This window comes from Saimiri boliviensis, chromosome 8 (genome assembly GCF_048565385.1).
Source record: "Saimiri boliviensis isolate mSaiBol1 chromosome 8, mSaiBol1.pri, whole genome shotgun sequence".
Classification (NCBI taxonomy): Eukaryota; Metazoa; Chordata; class Mammalia; order Primates; family Cebidae; genus Saimiri; species Saimiri boliviensis.
In genome coordinates, this window is record NC_133456.1 from 18241372 (window position 1) to 18247766 (window position 6395).

Genomic DNA, 6395 nt, shown 5'->3' on the forward strand with positions numbered 1-6395 from the left:
AAATCTAGCATGTGAGATATTCTATGGGAATATCTCCTTTCTCTCCCTCCTCATGTCATTGGCATTAAAAGGGAGAAGGTGGAAGGGGAAAAACTTGTAAAGTAAAAGAGACTTAAGAATCCTTTAAGTAAAATATCTTGTTTATTGGGTACATATGGACACAAAGATGAGAACAAGGAACAATGAGGATTCCTAAAGGGGGAGGGAAGGAGGAAAGACAGGGTTGAAACAAATTGTCTATTGGGTACTATGTTCGCTACTTGGGAGATGGGATCATTAGAAGCCCAAACCTCAGCATTATGCAATATACCCATGTAACAAACCTGCACATGTACCCTCTCAATCTAAAATTTAAAAAGAAGCCAGGTGCTGTGGCTCAAGCCTGTAATCCCAGCATTTCAGGAGTCCAAGCGTGAGAATTGCTTATGTTCAGGAGATCAAGATCAGCCTCTACAACATGGCAAAACCGTCTCTGCAAAAAATACATAAATTAGGCTAAGTGTGGTGGCTCACACCTATAATCTCAGCACTTTTGGAGGCCAAGGTGGGCGGATCATTTGAGGTCAGGAGTTTGAGATCAGCCTGGCCAATACAGCAAAACCCCATCTCTACTAAAAATACAAAAAAAATTAACCCAACCTGGTGTTGTGCACCTGTAGTTCTACCTACTCTGGGTGCTGAGGCAGAAGAATTGCTTGAACCTGGGAGGCAGAGGTTGTGGTGAGCTGAGATTACACTACTGCCTTCCAGCCTGGCCAATGGAACGAGACTTCATCTAAAAAACAAAAACAAAAACAAAAAATTAGCCAGGCATGGTTATGCGTTCCTGTAGTCCCAGCTGCTGGGGAGGCTGAGGTGGGAGAACCAATTGAGCACAGGAGGTCGAGGCTGCAGTCAGCCATAATTGTGCCACTGCACTCCAGCCTGGGTGACAGAGTGTGACACTATTCTCAAAAAATGAGAGAATAGGCCAGGTGCAGTGGCTCATCCCTATAATCTCAGCACTTTGGGAGGCCAAGGTGGGTGGATCTCTTGAGCTCAGGAGTTTGAGACCAGCCTGGGCAACATGGCAAAACCCCATCTCTACAAAGAATAAAAAAAAAAAATTAGCCAGGTGTGTGGTACAGACCTGTAGTCCCAGCTACTTGGGAAGCTAAGATAGAAGGATTGCTTGAACTTGGAAGGTTGAGGCTGCAGTGAGCTGAGATTACACCACTGCACTCCAACCTGGGTGACAGCATGAGGCCCTGTCTCAAAAGAAAAGAAAAATAAAGAAAAATAAAAAATAAAAAAAATACCATGTTCAGATCTCATTGAGATACTAATTTGAATAAAAATATTATGTGAGCTAATTAGGATAATTTTAATAAGTTCTGGTATTACATCACATAATAATGGTCGTGTATTTATGTTTTTACAAAGTTATCCTCTGATAGAGATACTTACTTAAATATTTATGGAAGAAATGAAATGATTCCTGGAATTTGCTTTAAAATATTTCAGCAAATATTGTGTGTGGTAGTGTAGGGAGGAAACAAAATTGGGTGACACAAAAAGGGGTTTATTATAATTTTTTCTCCACTTTTATACATAGTTGAACATTTCATATAAAAAGTTTAAGTGGTGATTATTTTATTTTCCTGTATTCTAGATGATAATAGCAGCGAAATGAAAAAGCAATTTAAAAATCTTGTCAAAGCCCCTGGATTGTATTTCCTTTCTTCATAGTGTTATTTTCATAAAAGCTAAAACAAATGCTACACTCCAAAATGAGGATATAAAGCAATACCATGTACCCGTAAAGCATAGGCTTGTAGGAGTCCTTCTGCCCAGCATAACTTCCATGTTCTTGTCCGCCTGTGGGACTCACCAGGATGGTTCTCTCCTCTGCTCCATGTGTTCCCAAGAGCACTTTGCTCTTCCCATTTACAATTTTTTTTTTTTTTTTTTGAGACGAAGTCTTGCTCTGTTGCCCAGGGTGGAGTGTAGTGGCATGAGGTTGGCTCACTGAAACCTCTGCTTCCTGGATTCAAGCAATTCTCCTGCCTCAGCCTCCTGAGTAGCTGTGATTACAAGCATGCACCACCATGCCTGGTTAGTTTTTGTATTTTTAGTAGAAGCAAGACATATTGGCCAGGCTGGTCTCAAACTCCTGGCCTCAAGTGATCTGCCTGCCTTAGTCTCCCAAAGTGCTGGGATTACAGGTGTGAGCCACTGGGCCTGGCCTTCCCATTGACTTCTGACAACTTACTCATCCTCTTCCACCAGGCTGTGACCCATCCTCCACATCTCCTACCAAAGACCAAGAATCAATTCCTATAATTCTCTGCATTCCCCACATCTAGGGTGATGTTAACACATAGCCAGTGCTCAATACATATTTGAGAAATATATAAACAGAACCCAATTCGTTATATTTTATATCTGTAGAGATTATAACCCTAAAGGGTTAAGTTCCTGAGCTAGGATGCTACTCATCAGAATGAGAACCATTCCTGAGAACTGTAACTCTTGGTTCCTAATTCAGTGCTACTTTTGAATCTTATTTCTGATTCTAGAAGTCTTCTTCTTTATGGGAATAGCCTTCGTCTACCAGTGCCAAATGTGTCATTTTTAATGCTTCCCACCCCAGCCTCAATTCTCACAACAAACTCAGTGTTCTCTGCCATGATAGTGTTGGATCCTTCTAGAAGACATTACTGAAATTGTTTTAGGCAGGGAAGATTATAAGTAGTTGCATACCACAGACAACATGGTGTTTCTTTTAATAATAATAAAAATGAATTCCTTAGCACTCATGGTTTCAGAACCATTAACTCGTCCTTTATTGCTGCTCTAGCTTCGAATTTGCTGAGCCAAGGAAAAGAAACCAGGAAATTACCTGGTTTACTTGTTTCTTGACTTTTGGCCCACAAATCATAGCCATACACTGTATACCTGACCATCTACTCCTGACTGAAAACAACCTTGGTTTTCTCCAAGCCTTGCTGGTTACTTCAAGCCAGGCTATGGTCAGAGGTCATACTCGGCTACTCCATCCAGCCCACCTTCCGGAAAGATCTATCTTTTTTGTGATGCCCCCTAAGTTACAAACCACAGTTTTGTAGCTCTCTGAAATTGCACATCCAGACATCCATTTCCTACCTTCATTGCTTACATCTTAGCTTCAATGTCACATCCTCTGCCCTTCTATCTGGACGGGGTGGCCTACTTTCTACCTTCTGTTCCCATAACACATCGTAAGTCATCTGCCACAGCTCTTCCAATGCGCTATTACAATAATCTCTTAATTTTACACTAACTGGTCAGCTCTTCTCCAACACAGGGACTGAAAGTCTTTCAACGTTGTATCCCCAGTGACTTACACATGGTAGCTACTCAATAAACACTTTTCAGTGAATATACCAAGTAGTTGAATGAATTCAAGATTCAAGAGTCTAGTAGTGAAGACCTTAAATGTAGACTATCCAACTTGTTAAGGTATTTAAAAAACACACAAAAGCCCCTTTTGTACACAAGGTTTAACTTAATAATGTTGAAAGGGAGGAACTGTAGTCTTGAGAAAGTGGTAAAAAGAATTGGTCGAAGAAGTGGAATGAGATATACAGGCATCCACCATCTTCCTTTTCTCCTTTTAAGAAGCCACCTTCTCTGGAATTACTGGAGAAGGTCATTTGACTTGTCTTCCTCATTGAATCCACATCTGCCTCTTTTAACAGAGGAAAATTGAGGGGTGTGGAGAGTGGGGAAAGGAACAAAGTTTGCTGGCAAGAGCTGAGCTCATCTTTTCTGAGACTTACACACTCCTGATGCTACATGGGAGCCTGACTCATCCAGAAAATGACTAAACTCAGATCCCTAATCTGGACTGGGGCCCCATCCAACAAGGGCATATTGTCTGTACCTGATGCTAATCACTAGATCTCAATCTGCAATAAAAAGGATGGGTGTGGATATCATGGCAATCCCCATACTTTCCAAAAGTAAACTCAGTCATTCAAGGTGGTGGAGTTTTTATGGAAGCTCAGAGCCAAGTAAAGGGCCAGAAAAATACCTGAATCTTAACTGAGAGTGAAAACTGGGTAATTCCTTATAACCAGTGAGCTATATCTAACCCTACTCTATATGAAATCAACCAAAGGGCCTAATTCAGCTTTCTGGAGTTGCTAATCCTGGTCATAAACTAGGGGGGAAAAAAATCACTAGACTAAACCAATTGAGGTGTAATGAACATAAAATGTACTGTTTGCAAACGTCTATAAACTCAAGACTGAATCCTTCAAATCATTAATATTGTTTAAAGTATCTTCTCAACAGATCTACCCATTGTTAGTACTGGAAGGAAATGTCAGTTCCATAATCATCATCATCATTTTATTCAATATTCCCAATAACCTGCCCCAGCTGAAAGGCCGTTGGAAAAGGAGAAAGCCTAGGGACTCCTGGCTGTGTTCAGGGCTCAGAGCCAGCTACCCCATCAGCCTAAACACTGGCAACATGAAAACTCTAAGCCATATCTTGCTTTCAAGGAGGTTGCTGCTCATTTGCTGCCACGGCATTGTAGAATAAGTGCCAGTACACAGTGCAGACATGCAAGAGCTTTAGATTTAAGATATAGAGGAAAAAAGAAGTCTCTGTAAGCAGATACATGTGTTGCGTTTGACTGGTACAGAGTTTTTGCCTCTGTAATGCTTCTATAGCTCTGCAATTTAAATTCTATGAGGACAGGAACCTCATGTATTTTGTTCACCATTGCAGCTCCAGCCCCTTCCTTCCTTCCTTCCTTTCTTTCTTTCTTTCTTTTTAAATTATACTTCAAGTTCTGGGGCACATGTGCAGATCTTGCAGGATTGTTACATAGGTATACACAAGCCATGGTGGTTTGCTGCCTCCATCCCCCTTCACCTACATTAGGTATTTCTCCTAATGCTATCCCTCTCCAACCTCCCCACCCCCTGCTATTACTCCCTTAGTCCCCAACCCTAAAAGGCCCCAGTGTGTGATGTTCCGCTCCCTGTGTCCATGTGTTCTTACTGTTCAACACCTGCTTATGAGTGAGAACATGAAGTGTTTGGTTTTCTGTTCTTGTGTAAGTTTGCTAAGAATGATGGTTTCCAGATTCATCCATATCCCTGCAAAGGACATGAACTCATCCTTTTTTATAGCTGCATAGTATTCCATGGTGTATATGTGCCACGTTTTCTTTATCCAGTCTATCATTGATGGACATTTGGGTTGGTTCCAAGTCTTTGCTATTGTAAACAGTGGCTCAGTGAACATACGTGTGCATGTGTCTTTATAATAGAATGATTTATAATCCTTTGGGTTATATATCCAATAATGGGATTGCTGGGAAAACTGGTTCACCATGTGCAGAAAGCTGAAACTGGACCCATTCCTTACACCTTTTTCAAAAATTAATTCTGGATGGATTAAAGATTTAAACATAAAATCTAACACCATAAAAACCCCAGAAGAAAACATAGACAATACCATTCAGGACCCAGGCATAGGCAAGGACTTCATGGCTAAAACACCAAAAGCAACAGCAACAAAAGCCAAAATAGACAAATGGGATCTAGTTAAACTTAAGAGTTTCTGCACAGCAAAAGAAACGATCATTAGAGTGAACTGGCAACCAACAGAATGGGAAAAAATTTTTGCAAGCTACCCATCTGACAGAGGGCTAATATCCGGAATATATAAAGAACTAAAAAAACTTTACAAGAAAAAAATAAACAACCCCATCAAAAAGTGGGCAAAGGATATGAATGGACACTTTTCAAAAGAAGACAATTATGAGGCCAACGACCATAGGAAAAAATGCTCATCGTCACTGGTCATTAGAGAAATGCAAGTCAAAACCACATTGAGATACTGTCTCATGCCAGTTAGAATGGGGATCATTAAAAAATCTGGAGACAACAGATGCTGGAAAGGATGTGGAGAAATAGGAACCCTTTTACACTGTTGGTGGGAGTGTAAATTAGTGCAATCATTGTGGAAGACAGTGTGGCGATTCCCCAAGGATCTAGAAATAGAAATACCATTTGCTCCAGCCCCTTTCATTGATGCAAGGCGCAGAGTAAGGGCTCCATAAATATTTATTATATGACTGAACCAATGTCATGTATACTCGTGTGAATGAATGACACAAATTTGTGTCATGTATTAGATATTTTGGGAAAGAAAACTGAGAAACAAAAAAATGAATTGATTAATTTGATGTGGGGGTCACCAGCCCAGCATGTAGCTGATGGCACTCATTATACTTAGTTGTTCACAAAGCACAGCTGAACTCCTGTTCCTCTGTCCCAGTGTTCCTCTAATATTTTCTAGAAGGTATGAAAATATAGAAATACATGACTGAATGACATATACATGTCAAACTAAAA